We start from the raw sequence: 19,087 nt of genomic DNA on the forward strand, positions 1-19,087 counted from the left end.
TACACAAGGCCTCGAACGCTCCCTTTTCTGGGATTAGGAAAACCGCTTTTAAAGCCGGAGCAGCAAGAGCAAGTTTTGGCTTATCTTGCTGACTCAGCCTCTAGCTCTTTTGCCTCATCTCGTGAAACTGGTAAAAGTAAAAGCAGCGCGTCGTTAGTGGATGTTCACGGTCAGGGACAAGTCACTTCCTTGTCCTCTTCAGCAAAAACAACAACAGAGAAGAATGCAGCAGGCGACACAACGGGTTACTCCATGGAGCTCTTTACACATACCGTCCCTGGCTTAGAAAGTGAAGCAGTTAACAGTCCATGCCCATTACAAATTGAATCTGACATGGAGTGCACTGACGCACAGCCACAGCCAGACTACTATGCTGGTCCTTTGACTCAGACCACAACATTGCCCTCGCAGGGTGCTGATCAAGAATCAGACCCTGATGAGACTATGTTGCCCCATCACGAACGCTATACCACCGAACGACACGGTGACACAGACGAAGTTGCGCAGGAGGTACAAGAAGAGTTATTAGATGACCCAGTTCTTGACCCCGATTGGCAGCCATTGGGGGAACAGGGTGCAGGCGGCAGCAGTTCTGAAGCAGAGGAGGAGGAGGGGCCGCAGCAGGCATCAACATCGCCACAGGTTCCATCTGCCGGGCCCGTATCTTGCCCAAAACGCGTGGCAAAGCCAAAACCTGGTGGAGGACAGCGTGGCCATCCGGTTAAAGCTCAGTCTGCAATGCCTGAAAAGGTATCCGATGCTAGAAAGAGTGCAGTCTGGCATTTTTTTAAACAACATCCAATTGATCAGCGCAAAGTCATCTGTCAAAAATGTTCTACTTCCTTAAGCAGAGGTCAGAATCTGAAAAGTCTCAATACTAGTTGCATGCATAGACATTTAACCACCATGCATTTGAAAGCTTGGACTAACTACCAAACGTCCCTTAAGGTTGTTGCACCCTCGGCCAATGAAGCTAGTCATCAACGCAACATCCCTTCCGGCAGTGTAGGACCACCATTTAGCGCACCACCTGCTGTATCTGTGCAGGTATCTTTGCCAGGCCAAAGCAGTCAGGGTCAGGGAATCACCAGTTTCGTAGTAGGAAACACTGCATCTAGGGCACCGGCGGCAACAATACCATCTCCCACCGTCTCTCAGTCTGCCATGTCCACCGGCACCCCCGCTAGTTCCACGATCTCCAGCTCTCCAGTCCAGCTCACCCTACATGAGACTATGGTTAGAAAAAGGAAATACTTAGCCTCGCATCCGCGTACACAGGGTTTGAACGCCCACATAGCTAGACTAATCTCGTTAGAGATGATGCCCTACCGGTTAGTTGAAAGCGAAGCTTTCAAAGACCTGATGGACTACGCTGTACCACGCTACGAGCTACCCAGTCGACACTTTTTTTCCAGAAAAGCCATCCCAGCCCTCCACCAGCATGTTAAAGAGCGCATCGTCCATGCACTCAGGCAATCTGTGAGCACAAAGGTGCACCTGACAACAGATGCATGGACCAGTAGGCATGGCCAGGGACGTTACGTGTCCATCACGGCACACTGGGTAAATGTGGTGGATTCAGGGTCCACAGGGGACAGCAAGTTTGGGACAGTTCTGCCTAGCCCACGGTCTAGTAAACAGTTGTCTGTAGCCGTTCGCACCCCCTCCTCCTCCTCCTCCTCGTCCTCCTGCAGAAGCAAGAGCTCGTCCACAGACCGCAGTCGCACAAACACTCCATCCGCACCTGCCACTGTTGCACACCAGGTCTCCCATTATGGGGCAGCTACTGGCATACGTCAGCAGGCTGTATTGGCTATGAAGTGTTTGGGCGACAATAGACACACCGCGGAAGTTCTGTCCGAGTTCTTGCAGCAAGAAACGCAGTCGTGGCTGGGCACTGTAGATCTTGAGGCAGGCAAGGTAGTGAGTGATAACGGAAGGAATTTCATGGCTGCCATCTCCCTTTCCCAACTGAAACACATTCCTTGCCTGGCTCACACCTTAAACCTGGTGGTGCAGTGCTTCCTGAAAAGTTATCCGGGGTTATCCGACCTGCTCCTCAAAGTGCGTGGACTTTGCGCACATATCCGCCGTTCGCCTGTACACTCCAGCCGTATGCAGACCTATCAGCGTTCTTTGAACCTTCCCCAGCATCGCCTAATCATAGACGTTGCAACAAGGTGGAACTCAACACTGCACATGCTTCAGAGACTGTGCGAACAGAGGCGGGCTGTTATGTTTTTGTGGGAGGATACACATACACGGGCAGGCAGTAGGATGGCAGACATGGAGTTGTCAGGTGTGCAGTGGTCGAAGATTCAAGACATGTGTCAAGTCCTTCAGTGTTTTGAGGAATGCACACGGCTGGTTAGTGCAGACAACGCCATAATAAGCATGAGCATCCCCCTAATGCGTCTGCTGATGCAAAGTTTGACGCACATAAAGGATCAGGCGTCTGCACCAGAGGAAGAGGAAAGCCTTGATGACAGTCAGCGATTGTCTGGTCAGGGCAGTGTACATGACGAGGTACCGGGCGAAGAGGAGGTGGAGGATGAGGAGGATGATGGGGATGAGTATATTTTTAATGAGGAAGCTTTCCCGGGGGCACGGGAAATTGGTGGCGTGGCAAGGCCGGGTTCTGGTTTTTTGAGGGACACAAGTGACGTAGATTTGCCTGCAACTGCCCCTCAACCAAGCACAACCGCAGATTTGACAACGGGAACTTTGGCCCACATGGCGGATTATGCCTTGCGTATCCTCAAAAGGGACACACGCATTACAAAAATGATGAACGATGACGATTACTGGTTGGCCTGCCTCCTTGATCCTCGCTATAAAGGCAAATTGCAAAATATTATGCCACATGAGAACTTGGAACTAATATTAGCAACAAAACAATCAACTCTTGTTGACCGTTTGCTTCTGGCATTCCCTGCACACAGCGCCCGTGATCGTTCTCACACGAGCTCCAGGGGCCAGCAGACCAGAGGTGTTAGAGGGGCAGAAATCAGAAGTGGCGTTGGACAGAGGGGTTTTCTGACCAGGTTGTGGAGTGATTTTTCTATGACCGCAGACAGGACAGGTACTGCAGCATCAATTCAAAGTGACAGGAGACAACATTTGTCCAGTATGGTTACAAACTATTTTTCATCCCTTATCGACGTTCTCCCTCAACCGTCATTCCCATTTGATTACTGGGCATCCAAATTAGACACCTGGCCAGAATTGGCAGAATATGCATTGCAGGAGCTTGCTTGCCCGGCAGCTAGTGTCCTATCAGAAAGAGTATTCAGTGCTGCAGGTTCAATACTAACAGAAAAAAGGACTCGTCTGGCTACCCAAAATGTAGATGATCTAACCTTCATTAAAATGAACCACAACTGGATTTCAAAATCTTTTGCCCCACCCTGCCCGGCTGACACCTAGCTTTCCTATGAAAAGGTCTTGCCTGTGGACTATTCTGAATGACTTTTCCAATCTCGTAATTTTCTTCACCTGATTGTCCAGCATACGACATGTTTCCACCTCACGAAATGGCCAAACTCCCCACACGGGCCCGTGCTATCGCCACTTTGCGCTTGGACCCTTGAGAGTGCTGTTTGTCTGAAGAGGTGGGTGTGGCCGCTTTTGGTCGACGGCACTGCCACTGGGTCCCTCATAGTACAATAAAGTGTCTCTGGCGGTGGTGGTGCGCACCCAACGTCAGACACACCGTTGTAATATGAGGGGCCCTGTGCCTGTAACGCCGGCCACAAGACAGTTCCCCCCCCCAGCTCAAACAGTGCTCTACCACTAGCAAAATTATCTCTCACAGCTTCACCAATGTGTAGTCTAGGCGCTGACATCCTTCAATGCCTGGCACTGACAATACCATTGTTTTGACATTTTTGTTATGTTAGGCCTTCGAAGCCTGTCTGCGGTCCCTTCTTTCTACAACTACTACACTGACCAGGCCACTGCTGGCCGTGTTACCCTGGAACCAATTTAAAAGTGCCTACAGTCAGCCCAATTTTGTTATGTTAGGCCTTCGAAGACTGTCTGCCGTCACTCCTTCCACTAGACTTCCACTGACCATACACTGCTGCCCATGTACCCCTGGAACCAATTTAAAGTGCCTACAGCCAGCCCAATTTTGTTATGTTAGGCCTTCGAAGCCTGTCTGCGGTCACTCCTTCCACTAGACTTCCACTGACCAGACCACTGCTGCCCGTGTACCCCTGGAACCAATTTAAAAGTGCCTACAGCCAGCCCAAGTTTGTTATGTTAGGCCTTGGAAGCCTGTCTGCGGTCACTCCTTCCACTAGACTTCCACTGACCAGACCACTGCTGCCCGTGTACCCCTGGAACCAATTTAAAAGTGCCTACAGCCAGCCCAAGTTTGTTATGTTAGGCCTTGGAAGCCTGTCTGCGGTCACTCCTTCCACTAGACTTCCACTGACCAGACCACTGCTGCCCGTGTACCCCTGGAACCAATTTAAAAGTGCCTACAGCCAGCCCAAGTTTGTTATGTTAGGCCTTCGAAGCCTGTCTGCGGTCCATTCTTTCAACTACTACTACACTGACCAGGTCACTGCTGCCCGTGTACCCCTGGAACCAATTTAAAAGTGCCTACAGCCAGCCCAAGTTTGTTATGTTAGGCCTTGGAAGCCTGTCTGCGGTCACTCCTTCCACTAGGCCTCCACTGACCACACCACTGCTGTCCGTGTACCCCTGGAACCAATTTAAAATTGCCTACAGCCATGTGTTATTATTTTAGGCCTTCGATGCCTGTCTGCGGTCACTCCTTCCACTAGGCCTCCACTGACCACACCACTGCTGTCCGTGTACCCCTGGAACCAATTTAAAATTGCCTACAGCCAGCCCAATTTTTTTATTTTAGGCCTTCGATGCCTGTCTGCGGTCCATTCTTTCAACTACTACTACACTGACCAGGTCACTGCTGCCCGTGTACCCCTGGAACCAATTTAAAATTGCCTACAGCCATGTGTTATTATTTTAGGCCTTGGAAGCCTGTCTGCGGTCACTCCTTCCACTAGGCCTCCACTGACCACACCACTGCTGTCCGTGTACCCCTGGAACCAATTTAAAATTGCCTACAGCCATGTGTTTTTATTTTAGGCCTTCGATGCCTGTCTGCGGTCCATTCTTTCAACTACTACTACACTGACCAGGTCACTGCTGCCCGTGTACCCCTGGAACCAATTTAAAAGTGCCTACAGCCAGCCCAAGTTTGTTATGTTAGGCCTTGGAAGCCTGTCTGCGGTCACTCCTTCCACTAGACTTCCACTGACCAGGTCACTGCTGCCCGTGTACCCCTGGAACCAATTTAAAATTGCCTACAGCCATGTGTTATTATTTTAGGCCTTCGATGCCTGTCTGCGGTCACTCCTTCCACTAGGCCTCCACTGACCACACCACTGCTGCCCGTGTACCCCTGGAACCAATTTAAAATTGCCTACAGCCAGCCCAATTTTTTTATTTTAGGCCTTCGATGCCTGTCTGCGGTCCATTCTTTCAACTACTACTACACTGACCAGGTCACTGCTGCCCGTGTACCCCTGGAACCAATTTAAAATTGCCTACAGCCATGTGTTATTATTTTAGGCCTTCGATGCCTGTCTGCGGTCACTCCTTCCACTAGGCCTCCACTGACCACACCACTGCTGTCCGTGTACCCCTGGAACCAATTTAAAATTGCCTACAGCCATGTGTTTTTATTTTAGGCCTTCGATGCCTGTCTGCGGTCCATTCTTTCAACTACTACTACACTGACCAGGTCACTGCTGCCCGTGTACCCCTGGAACCAATTTAAAAGTGCCTACAGCCATGTGTTATTATTTTAGGCCTTCGATGCCTGTCTGCGGTCACTCCTTCCACTAGGCCTCCACTGACCACACCACTGCTGTCCGTGTACCCCTGGAACCAATTTAAAATTGCCTACAGCCAGCCCAATTTTTTTATTTTAGGCCTTCGATGCCTGTCTGCGGTCCATTCTTTCAACTACTACTACACTGACCAGGTCACTGCTGCCCGTCTACCCCTGGAACCAATTTAAAATTGCCTACAGCCATGTGTTATTATTTTAGGCCTTCGATGCCTGTCTGCGGTCACTCCTTCCACTAGGCCTCCACTGACCACACCACTGCTGCCCGTGTACCCCTGGAACCAATTTAAAATTGCCTACAGCCAGCCCAATTTTTTTATTTTAGGCCTTCGATGCCTGTCTGCGGTCCATTCTTTCAACTACTACTACACTGACCAGGTCACTGCTGCCCGTGTACCCCTGGAACCAATTTAAAATTGCCTACAGCCAGCCCAATTTTTTTATTTTAGGCCTTCGATGCCTGTCTGCGGTCCATTCTTTCAACTACTACTACACTGACCAGGTCACTGCTGCCCGTGTACCCCTGGAACCAATTTAAAATTGCCTACAGCCATGTGTTATTATTTTAGGCCTTCGATGCCTGTCTGCGGTCACTCCTTCCACTAGGCCTCCACTGACCACACCACTGCTGTCCGTGTACCCCTGGAACCAATTTAAAATTGCCTACAGCCATGTGTTATTATTTTAGGCCTTCGATGCCTGTCTGCGGTCACTCCTTCCACTAGGCCTCCACTGACCACACCACTGCTGTCCGTGTACCCCTGGAACCAATTTAAAATTGCCTACAGCCATGTGTTATTATTTTAGGCCTTCGATGCCTGTCTGCGGTCACTCCTTCCACTAGACTTCCACTGACCAGACCACTGCTGCCCGTGTACCCCTGGAACCAATTTAAAAGTGCCTACAGCCAGCCCAAGTTTGTTATGTTAGGCCTTCGATGCCTGTCTGCGGTCACTCCTTCCACTAGGCCTCCACTGACCACACCACTGCTGCCCGTGTACCCCTGGAACCAATTTAAAATTGCCTACAGCCAGCCCAATTTTTTTATTTTAGGCCTTCGATGCCTGTCTGCGGTCCATTCTTTCAACTACTACTACACTGACCAGGTCACTGCTGCCCGTGTACCCCTGGAACCAATTTAAAATTGCCTACAGCCAGCCCAATTTTTTTATTTTAGGCCTTCGATGCCTGTCTGCGGTCCATTCTTTCAACTACTACTACACTGACCAGGTCACTGCTGCCCGTGTACCCCTGGAACCAATTTAAAATTGCCTACAGCCATGTGTTATTATTTTAGGCCTTCGATGCCTGTCTGCGGTCACTCCTTCCACTAGGCCTCCACTGACCACACCACTGCTGTCCGTGTACCCCTGGAACCAATTTAAAATTGCCTACAGCCATGTGTTATTATTTTAGGCCTTCGATGCCTGTCTGCGGTCACTCCTTCCACTAGGCCTCCACTGACCACACCACTGCTGTCCGTGTACCCCTGGAACCAATTTAAAATTGCCTACAGCCATGTGTTATTATTTTAGGCCTTCGATGCCTGTCTGCGGTCCATTCTTTCAACTACTACTACACTGACCAGGGCACTGCTGGCCGTGTACCCCTGGAACCAACATCAGAAAATATAAAAATAAGTATTTTGCTTATAAAAAAGAAAATACTGGTGAGATATCAAATGCAGACATTTTAACATTAAAAACAAACACACAACTCTAATCTGGTACAGTACTAAAAATGGCCACCAGCTACAATTACTTTCTCCTGCAAGTAGTTAACTGAAAGTTTTTTTAAATTGAAAACACACATATGGCATCCACCGAGTGTTGTCCTGTCGCGTCTTCTTTATATTATTGCCGAGAAGATGCAAAATAATGAAAATAATAAAATCATTAATTACCAAAATAATAGAGAAAGTCAACACCACATTGCAAATAAACATTCATTCCAAATAAAGAAGCAGGGCGCGTCCGAGGGTGAGTATATACCTAATAAGAATATAATCACCCTCGGACGCGCAATGCTTATTTCCAACAGCCTTCCTTCCTAAGAATCAGCCCTTCCGTCGTGTAGAGAGACGTTGTGTTACACTCCAAGGTGTTCCCCAGGTTGCCTTTCCTGAGCTTCGATCTTCCGGCTCTCGTTTAGTAGTTCTTGGAAACTACTCTGCATTAGGCCTTCAAATTGGGTATGGGGTGTAGAGAGATGGTGTGTTCCACTCCAAGGTGTTCCCCAGGTTGCCTTTCCTGAGCTTCGATCTTCCGGCTCTCGTTTAGTAGTTGTTGGAAACTACGCTGCATTAGGCCTTCAAATTGGGTATGGGGTGTAGCGAGAGGGTGTGTTACACTCCAAGGTGTTCCCCAGGTTGCCTTTCCTGAGCTTCGATCTTCCGGCTCTCGTTTAGTAGTTCTTGGAAACTACACTGCATTAGGCCTTCAAATTGGGTATGGGGTGTAGAGAGAGGGTGTGTTACACTCCAAGGTGTTCCCCAGGTTGCCTTTCCTGAGCTTCGATCTTCCGGCTCTCGTTTAGTAGTTGTTGGAAACTACGCTGCATTAGGCCTTCAAATTGGGTATGGGGTGTAGCGAGAGGGTGTGTTACACTCCAAGGTGTTCCCCAGGTTGCCTTTCCTGAGCTTCGATCTTCCGGCTCTCGTTTAGTAGTTCTTGGAAACTACACTGCATTAGGCCTTCAAATTGGGTATGGGGTGTAGAGAGAGGGTGTGTTACACTCTAAGGTGTTCCCCAGGTTTCCTTGCCATTGCTTCGGTCTTCCGACTCTCGTTTAGTAGTTGTAGAAAAGTACACTGCATTAGGCCATACAAAATGGGTATGGGGTGGAGAGAGATGGTGTGTTACACTCCAAGGTGTTCCCCAGGTTGCCTTTCCTGAGCTTCTATCTTCAGGCTCTCATTAAATTGTGGTTAAATGGAACAACTGCATTTGGCGTACTAGTTGGTTTGGGGCCTACTATCGGTGTCTGCCACTCCTTGCTGTTCTCCTCCACTGAACAAAGCTGTGCCGCCTGTTTACTACGGTTGCCAATTTTGAACTGCATTTCGACTACTTACTGATTTGGCCCTACTCTCTGTGTCAGCCTCTCATTCCAGTTGTCCTCCACTGCAATGCCCCCTGGTTATTCCTGTGTTACCAATTTTGAACTGCATTTAGCCCACTTTCTTCTTTGGGCCTATATCTGTGTTTCCACTTCATCGTGCCCATTGCCCAGCCAGTGATAGATGAGTCTGCTGGTACATTGACCCATAACGCAACATTCCCCGTGCACGCTACACAACAACATTGTGACCCTGCTGAAAGTCAGGTTGCTCTTCCCGCATACCATACCACCTTACACGGGGACAAAGAGGAAGGTGCAGATGAAAGTGCAGGTTCCTTCATCAGGTGGGGGGAGGAATACTAGTTGGCGACGTCACTGGCACAGGGCCTCTCATAGTACGCAAAAGTGTTGCTGCCGGTGGGAGGCGCCCCCGCCGTGCAAACACACCGCTGTACTTTGAGGGGCCCTGTGCCAGTGCCAATGCCAACGAGTGGGCCCCCCCTGCTTGCTCAGGTTCACAGCACTTGCAAAGTTGAAATACTTACCTCTCCCTGCTCCACTGCCGTGACGTGGTCCAGATTTCCTGGGCCCACTAATTACTTGAACCAGCCCTACCCCCCACAACTTTAGCCAAATGACCCCCAATTTCAAATGCCTTCCAATTATTATAAGGTAAATTACGCTTGACAAGCTTCATTAAGAAGAATGGATGGTTTTGACATTAAAATGGCCACTCTAGGTGTTTTCCTGGCCCCCACTCACTGCCGACTATGCTGCCCCATTGACTTGCATTGGGTTTCGTGTTTCGGTCGATCCCGACTTTACGTCATAATCGGCCGATTTCACTCGACCCGACTTTGGACATAGTCGGGTTTCGCAAAACCCGGCTCGACTCTAAAAAGGTCAAGGTCGCTCAACTCTACTCAGCACAGTTAGACCCAGTGATTAGAGGGTCTCCTACGTGTGTCCATGCTGTAAGAACTGCTTTATTACTGGTAGGCATGTGAGCTCAAAATGACTTTTTCCTTTGACAATTCATTCCCCACATTACATTAATGCCATACACACACAAGTTCAACCAAAACACCTGTCACATGACTGCATAGGAACTGTTGAGTCAGGAGACAGTGGGTTTTACATGATCATGGAAAAAATCTGTTCCTAATGCAGATTCTGAGGTTTTTATTTTTGTAGATGGCTCCAGATAACACCAGGATGGGCAATTCTACATTGGATATGCAGTAGTATCCTCACAGGAGGTAATCCGAGCTGAACCACTCCCTCCTCACATGTCGATGCAAGAGGCAGAGTTGAAGGCACTCACTGAGGCGTGTAGAGCTGCTGCAGGTAAACGTCGCTAATATTTAGACAGATTTGAATTATGCATGGGGAATATCCCATGATTATGGCCCTATCTGGAGAAGCAGAGCATTTCTTACATCAGCCGGTAAGCCCATTAAAAATGCAGAGCTGGTGAAACAATTAATGGAGGCATTGATATTACCAGTTTAGGTTGGCATCGTCAAGGTAAAAGCACACACGAACGGTGACTCTGTGGAGGTAGAGGGCAACAGAAGGGCGGGCGAGGCTGCTAAAGTAGCAGCAAGGCAGCCTAGAGAGCAGCGGATGGTGGCGGGGAGTCAGCGTATTCCAGCCACACTGAGCCTGGATGTCCTGAAATCCCTCCAGCTGCCCAAACAGATAAGGAACACTGTGGAAGAATGGGAGCTGAGTTGAACTCAAATGGAGTATGGGAGAATAAGGATAAATTGTATATACCAAGGTCCCTGTTCCTAATTATGGCGCAAGCAACACATGGCCCCACTCACACCTCAAAATGTGTCCATGGTAGATGCCTTCTGGATCGGTCCTGGTTTCAGTTACGCAGCCGCAAAACTCGTACAGTCATGCCTTATCTGTGCACAGCACAACCCAGGTAAAACAGTAAAAATCCCTAAGAAAGCGACGCCCAGGCCTCTCTACCTATTTCAGAGACTCCAGACTGACTACATACAGCTACCCAAGGTAGGAGTGTATGAAAAATGTCCTAGTATGTGTAGATCTCTTCTCTGGTTGTCCGGAAGCCTATCCAGTAAAATGTGCAAATGCTAAAGCGACTGCAGCCAGTCTGATGAAAGAAATGATCTGCAGGTATGGTGTCCCAGAAACCATAGAAAGTGATAGGGGTACACACTTCATGGGAGAAATAATGAGGGAAGTCATGCAGGCCCCCGGAGTACAGCAAGCATATCATGCACCATGTAGACCACAAAGTAGTGGGAAAGTGGAGAGACTAGATGGGACACTTAAACTGAAAATTCAAAGGTCATGGCAGACACACGAAAGAACTGGGTAAAGTTCTTGCCTCTTGCACTCTTGGAAGTCAGACACACTCCAAATAGAAAGACAGGCTTGTCTTCTTTTGAAGTCCTGTTTTGTAGGTTGCCAAAGACTGGTCTGTACTTCCCACAGGTGCTACAAATGCAACACGGTGCTATGACAGCCCATGTCTAGGCCTTGCAGAAAAGACTTAATGTGGTGCATAAACGTGTGTTTTCATCCATTCCAGAGCCTAATGCCAGTGCAGACGTATATCAGCTGAATCCAGGTGATTGGGTGGTCATAGACAGACACGTGAGAAGGAGCCTAGATCCATGGTTTGACGGCCCATTTTAAAGTCCAGCCGACCACATTCGCCTCAGTGAAACTTGAGGGAAAGCCCACCTGGATCCATGCCAGTCACTGCAAAAAGATCTTTCCACCAGCAGAATGACTGTTCTCCTAATCACCATGCTCGCAGTGGTAGGATTTTGACACCATACAGAGACACTGGAGAAACTTTTAAATGTTGACAGGGAAAACAAACTTATTCAACATCATGCTTTTCTTATAAACGAGGTGGAAGGACAAAAACTGCTGGACTGTTGCATTTGTACACACAGCCCAGTATCTGCAAGGACTATGCTGTACTTAGCCTTACCCCTGGAGCCAAGGAAGGTATTAACACCACACTGCATACGCAATGAGACTTGGCTCAGATTTTCTAGGTTCCTTAACCCCTTTACCCCCAAGGGTGGTTTGCACGTTAATGACCGGGCCAATTTTTACAATTCTGACCACTGTCCCTTTATGAGGTTATAACTCTGGAACGCTTAAACGGATCCCAGTCATTCTGACACTGCTTTCTGGTGACATATTGTACTTCATGATAGTGGTAAAAATTCTTTGATAGTACCTGCATTTATTTGTGAAAAAAACTGAAATTTGGCAAAAATTATGAAAATTTCGCAATTTTCCAACTTTGAATATTTATACAATTAAATCACAGAGATATGTCACACAAAATACTTAATAAGTAACATTTCTCACATGTCTACTTTACATCAGCACAATTTTGGAACCAACATTTTTTTTTGTTAGGGAGTTATAAGCGTTAAAAGTTGACCAGCAATTTCTCATTTTTACAACACCATTTTTTTTTAGGGACCACATCTCATTTGAAGTCATTTTGAGGGGTCTATATGATAGAAAATACCCAAGTGTGACACCATTCTAAAAACTGCACCCCTCACGGTGCTCAAAACCATATTCAAGAAGTTTATTAACCCTTCTGGTGCTTCACAGGAATTTTTGGAATGTTTAAATAAAAATGAACATTTAACTTTTTTTCACAAAAAATTTACTTCAGCTCCAATTTGTGTTATTTTACCAAGGGTAACAGGAGAACATGGACCCCAAAAGTTGTTGTACAATTTGTCCTGAGTACACTGATACCCCATATGTGGGGGTAAACCTTTGTTTGGGCGCATGACAGAGCTCGGAAGCGAAGGAGCGCCGTTTGACTTTTCAATGCAAAATTGACTGGAATCGAGATGGGACACCATATTGCGTTTGGAGAGCCCCTGATGTGCCTAAACATTGAAACCCCCCACAAGTGACACCATTTTGGAAAGTAGACCCCCTAAGGAACTTATCTAGAGGTGTGGTGAGCACTTTGACCCATCAAGTGCTTCACAGAAGTTTATAATGCAGAACCGTAAAAATAAAAAATCATATTTTTTCACAAAAATTATCTTTTCACCCCCAATGTTTTATTTTCCCAAGGGTAAGAGAAGAAATTGCACCCCAAAAGTTGTTGTACAATTTGTCCTGAGTACGATGATACCCCATATGTGGGAGTAAACCACTGTTTGGGCGGATGGGAGAGCTCGGAAGGGAAAGAGCGCCGTTTGACTTTTCAATGCAAAATTGACAGGAATTGAGATGGGACGCCATGTTGGGTTTAGAGAGCCCCTGTGTGCCTAAACATTGAAACCCCCCACAGGTGACACCATTTTGGAAAGTAGACCCCCTAAGGAACTTATCTAGATGTGTTTTGAGCGCTTTGAGCCACCAAGGGCTTCACAGAAGTTTATAATGCAGAGCCGTAAAAATAAAACAAAAATTTTTTCCCACAAAAATTATTTTTTTAGCCCTAGTTTTGTATTTTCCCAAGGGTAACAGGAGAAATTGGACCCCAAAATTTGTTGTCCAATTTGTCCTGAGTGCGCTGATACCCCATATGTGGGGGGGGGAACCACTGTTTGGGCACATGGGAGGGCTCGGAAGAGAAGGAGCTCCATTTGGAATGCAGACTTAGATGGAATGGTCTGCAGGTGTCACATTGCATTTGCAGAGCCCCTAATGTACCTAAACAGCAGAAACCCCCCCACAAGTGACACCATTTTGGAAACTAGACCCCCTAAGGAACTCATCTAGATCTATTGTGAGAGCTTTGAACCCCCAAGTGTTTCACTACAGTTTGTAATGCAGAGCCGCGAAAATTAAAAAAAAAACCTTTCCCCCCAAAATTATTTTTTAGCCCCCAGTTTTGTATTTTCCCGAGGGTAAGAGAAGAAATTCGACCCCAAAAGTTGTCCAATTTGTCCTGAGTACGCTGATACCCGATATGTTGGGGGGAACCACCGTTTGGGCGCATGGCAGGGCTCGGAAGGGAAGGAGTGCCATTTGGAATGCAGACTTAGATGGAATGGTCTGCAGGCGTCACATTGCGTTTGCAGAACCCCTAATGTACCTAAACAGTAGAAACCCCCCACAAGTGACCCCATATTGGAAACTAGACCCCCCAAGGAACTTATCTAGATGTGTTTTGAGAACTTTGAACCCCCAAGTGTTTCACTACAGTTTATAACGCAGAGCCGTGAAAATAAAAAATCTTTTTTTTACCCCACAAAAATAATTTTTTAGCCCCCAGTTTTGTATTTTCCAAAGGGTAAAAGGAGAAATTGGACCCCGAAAGTTGTTGTACTATTTGTCCTGAGTACGCTGATACCCCATATGTTGGGGTAAACCCCTGTTTGGGCACACGGGAGAGCTCGGAAGGGAAGAAGCACTGTTTTACTTTTTCAACGCAGAATTGGCTGGAATTGAGATCGGACGCCTTGTCGCGTTTGGAGAGCCCCTGATGTGCCTAAACAGTAGAAACCCCCCAATTATAACTGAAACCCTAATCCAAACACACCCCTAACCCTAATCCCAACAGTAACCCTAACCACACCTCTAACCCTGACACACCCTTAACCCTAATCCCAACCCTATTCCCAACTGTAAATGTAATCTAAACCCTAACTGTAACTTTAGCCCCAACCCTATCCCTAACTTTAGCCCCAACCCAAACTGTAGCCCTAACCCTAACCCTAGCCCTGACCCTAACCCTAGCCCTAACCCTAGCCCTAATCCTAGCCCTAACCCTAGCCCTAACCCTAGCCCAAACCCTAGCCCTAGCCCTAATGGGAAAATGGAAATAAATACATGTTTTTAATTTTTCCCTAACTAAGGGGGCGATGAAGGGGGGTTTGATTTACTGTTATAGTGGGTTTTTTAGCGGATTTTTATGATTGGCAGCCGTCACACACTGAAAGACGCTTTTTATTGCAAAAAATATTTTTTGCGTTACCACATTTTGAGAGCTATAATTTTTCCATATTTTGGTCCACAGAGTCATATCCGGTCTTGTTTTTTGCGGGACGAGTTGACGTTTTTATTGGTAACATTTTCGGGCACGTGACATTTTTTGATCGCTTTTTATTCCGATTTTTGTGAGGCAGAATGACCAAAAACCAGCTATTCATGAATTTCTTTTGGGGGAGGCGTTTATACCGTTCCGCGTTTGGTAAAATGGCTAAAGCAGTTTTATTCTTTGGGTCAGTACGTTTACAGCGATACCTCATTTATATCTTTTTTTATGTTTTGGCGCTTTTATACGATAAAAACTATTTTATAGAAAAAATAATTATTTTTGCATCGCTTTATTCTCAGGACTATACCTTTTTATTTTTTTGCTGATGATGCTGTATGGCGGCTCATTTTTTGCGAGACAAGATGACGTTTTCAGCGGTATCATGGTTATTTATATCTGTCTTATTGATCGCGTGTTATTCCACTTTTTGTTCGGCGGTATGATAATAAAGCGTTGTTTTTTGCCTCATTTTTTTTTTCTTACAGTGTTTACTGAAGGGGTTAACTAGTGGGCCAGTTTTATAGGTCGGGCCGTTACGGACGCGGCGATACTAAATATGTGTACTTTTATTGTTTGTTTGTTTTTATTTAGATAAAGAAATGTATTTATGGGAATAATATTTTTTTTTTTTCATTATTTAGGAATATTTTTTTTTATTTTTTTTTACATATTTGGAATTTTTTTTTAACCTTTTTACTTTGTCCCAGGGGCTGACATCACAGATCGGTGATCTGACAGTTTGCACAGCACTCTGTCAGATCACCGATCTGACTTACAGCACTGCCGGCTTCACAGTGCCTGCTCTGAGCAGGCTCTGTGAAGCCACCTCCCTCCCTGCAGGACCCGGATGCCGCGGCCATCTTGGATCCGGGCCTGGAGCAGGGAGGGAGGTATGCAGACCCTCGCAGCAACGCGATCACCCTCCCTGCGCGATGCTTCCCTTCACCGCCGGCACATCGCGATCATGTTTGATCACGGTGTGCCGGGGGTTAATGTGACGGGGGCGGTCCGTGACTGATAGGCAGCTGACACCCGGCCGCGATCGGCCGCGCTCCCCCCGTGAGCGCCGCGGATTGCGCTGGACGTACTATCCCGTCGGTGGTCATAGGGGCCCACCCCACCTCGACGGGATAGTACGCCCGATGTCAGAAAGGGGTTAAAACATAATGGGAGGAGGTTGGGTCGATCGAATCTAACCTATGCTGAACGTAGGGAAATTGGGATATTGAAGAGAAACAAATCCATCACCATAAAGCCAGCCGACAAGGGCGGGGCCTTGGTGGTGATAGATACTGTCCAATACGTTGGTGAGATAAGGTCACAGCTTTCGGATACAGATGTTTATGAAAGGTTGCAGGTGAACCGAACCCAGGGGTATAAATTGGAATTGTACACAATGATTGATGGGGCACTGAATAGTGGTCTTATTGGCACCAAATTGGCCAAATATCTCAAAATTGAACATCCTGTGGTTCTTATCCTGTACACCCTTCCAAAGATCCACAAGGATCTACAGAGGCCCCCTGGTCTCCCGATTGTGTCGGTCAGGGGGTCTCTATGTAACAAAGTGGCAGTTTTTTTGGATCATCTGCTGAAGAAATTTGCTATTTCTGCACCCTCCTATATGAGGGATACGAGTGATTTTATCAGGTCTTTGGAGGGTGTGCGGTTTGAGGAATCCACATGGTCTCTTTCGATGTTACATCTTTGTATACGTCCATCGAACATGTCAGGGGGTTGTCTGCCATCAGTGTGGTGCTTGCCGGCTCCGATATGGCTCCAGACTGTGCACAGTTTGCCCTGGCGCTGCTGGAGTTCATCCTTGGGAGGAATTTTTTTCTCTTTGGGGATGAGTTCTATTTGCAGCGCCACGGGATGGCCATGGGGTTCAATGTGGCCCCAACTTATGCTAACATCTACATGGCTGTCCTGGAGGGCGAACACATGTACAGTTCGCGTTTTTGGGGCCATGTCAGGGGCTGGCGGCGCTACATCGATGACATCTTCATGATATGGGATGACGATAGGAATGAGCTTGAGTTGTTTCATCTGTACCTAAATAACATTTACCCTGGGTTGGGGTTCACCATGGACTGCTCTCAGACTAAGATGCAATTTTTAGACACTTGTGTTTATAAGATTAATGGTTCTTTACATACTGATTTGTTCATTAAACATACAGACAGAAACAACCTGTTGCATTTTTACATTGAACATCCACGCTGAATGGTGGAGTCTCTGCCATGGAGCCAACTATTGAGAGTCAGAAGAATTGTCTCCAGCGATACTCTCATTGATGAGAGACTTAATGAAATGTGTCAGAAATTTCTTGCAAGAGGCTACTCCAAGGTTGATTTGAATAGGTTTAAAGTTAAAGCCTTATCTAAAGAACGTGATGAGCTTCTTACTCCCAGAGTGGCAGTCGAATCAAATAAGAGGATACCGTTTGTAACAGCGTACAATGGTTTGAGTAATCGGATTTCGGAAGTTATACGGAGGCATTGCCCACTACTTAGTAGAGGTCATGCTGACGTGAATGAGTTTCAATTGCCCCCTTTGTTTTCATATAGGAGGAATAGAAACTTGAGGGATGAATTGGTGGTATCAGATGTTGGCAGCTCAAGGAGGGACCTACAAACTACTCTGAGCCGTCCGAGCTTGGGTAATTTCCCTTGTCTCGGTTGTGCATGTTGTAACAATATGGTGAAGGGGGCATCTTTTTGCCATCCCCACACTGAAAAAAATATGAGATATGGAAACGATATACTTGTAAGAGTAGTTTTGTGGCCTACGTCCTTAGTTGCCCATGTGGCCTCTACTTTGTAGGGTACACTACGATGGAGGTCAAAGCAAGGATTAGTAAACATAAAAGCACTATTAGAACCAAACTTATTGAACTTCCGGTACCAAGGCACTTTTCCTGAGTTAGGACATTCAGTCAATCAGTTAAGATATAGAGTTATAGATGATGTTCCTGTGCTAAGGCGAGGTGGAGATCGTGTTTCCCTCCTGAAGAAAAAAGAGCTAAAATGGATATTTGAGCTTGATGCTATTTTCCCCAAGGGATTGAATATTGATTACCAACAGAGTTGTCTCCTCTAGCGGTCTGTGGGTCTATTGTGATTTGCCATCGGTATATTGTTTTTAACTATGTTATAGAGTCCTTTTTGTCTTTTTTGTTTTACATTTGTTATATGTGGATATGAGTAGTTAGATGAAACACCTCTAATGATCTGGTTCCCCTATATCTTTTTTCAGAACATTATGGTTGCTATGATGGGGATTGTGCCGGTGATATGCTAATCATGTCACGGGATATGTGGTATGTCATTGGTGCATTTACCTCCACTATTATAGTTAGTCTCAGTGTCGTTTACCTTATTGGTGATATTGGTGTTGTATATAAATTTAAAAGTCCTTTTGTTTAAGATGCATATTGACATTGGGTAATCCATACCTCCTATTCTTACCTATTTTTATTGGTTTGTCCCACTTTTCCAATGATATGCCCGAATTAAATAAATGATTCCCTATAATTGTTGATATACTATGCATATTATGATCTTGTGCTATATGATGAACGGTTTTTTTCTTTTTTGATATTGCATTACAGTATATAAATGGGTCCTATTATGATTGTAATACTGTTTATATTGCGCAATTGGAGTGGATTCCTTTCTCCTTTGTGCGTTCTGACATCTCATTACAGGTTCTGAATAGTGGCCAAAATTTTTGACATATAGGATAATTGATGGAAATTCTGGGCATATGAGATATTGTCCCTTTATGAGTATGAAAAAAATTAAAAAATATTTACAGTATATTCGGTACCATATCCTGGATGAGCATACTACTACATTGTTTGATGTGGACTTGGAATGAAGGAGCGCCCTGGAAATCCTTTTCTGACATGCGCACTGATGATCAGCTGTTATTGTATGGACGTTTCATGACATGCGCATTAAGGTTATCAGATATCGGGACTGTGACATGCGCATTGGAGCCCCTGGAGATCGTGATGTCACGGATATGCGCACTGAAGCGCTGAGCTCTGATACAGATGGGCAGATCCTAATCTGGGACATGCGTGGTTGGAGAAGGGACTATGGACTTTCGCAATAACG

Source organism: Ranitomeya imitator, chromosome 5 (genome assembly GCF_032444005.1).
Source record: "Ranitomeya imitator isolate aRanImi1 chromosome 5, aRanImi1.pri, whole genome shotgun sequence".
Classification (NCBI taxonomy): domain Eukaryota; kingdom Metazoa; phylum Chordata; class Amphibia; order Anura; family Dendrobatidae; genus Ranitomeya; species Ranitomeya imitator.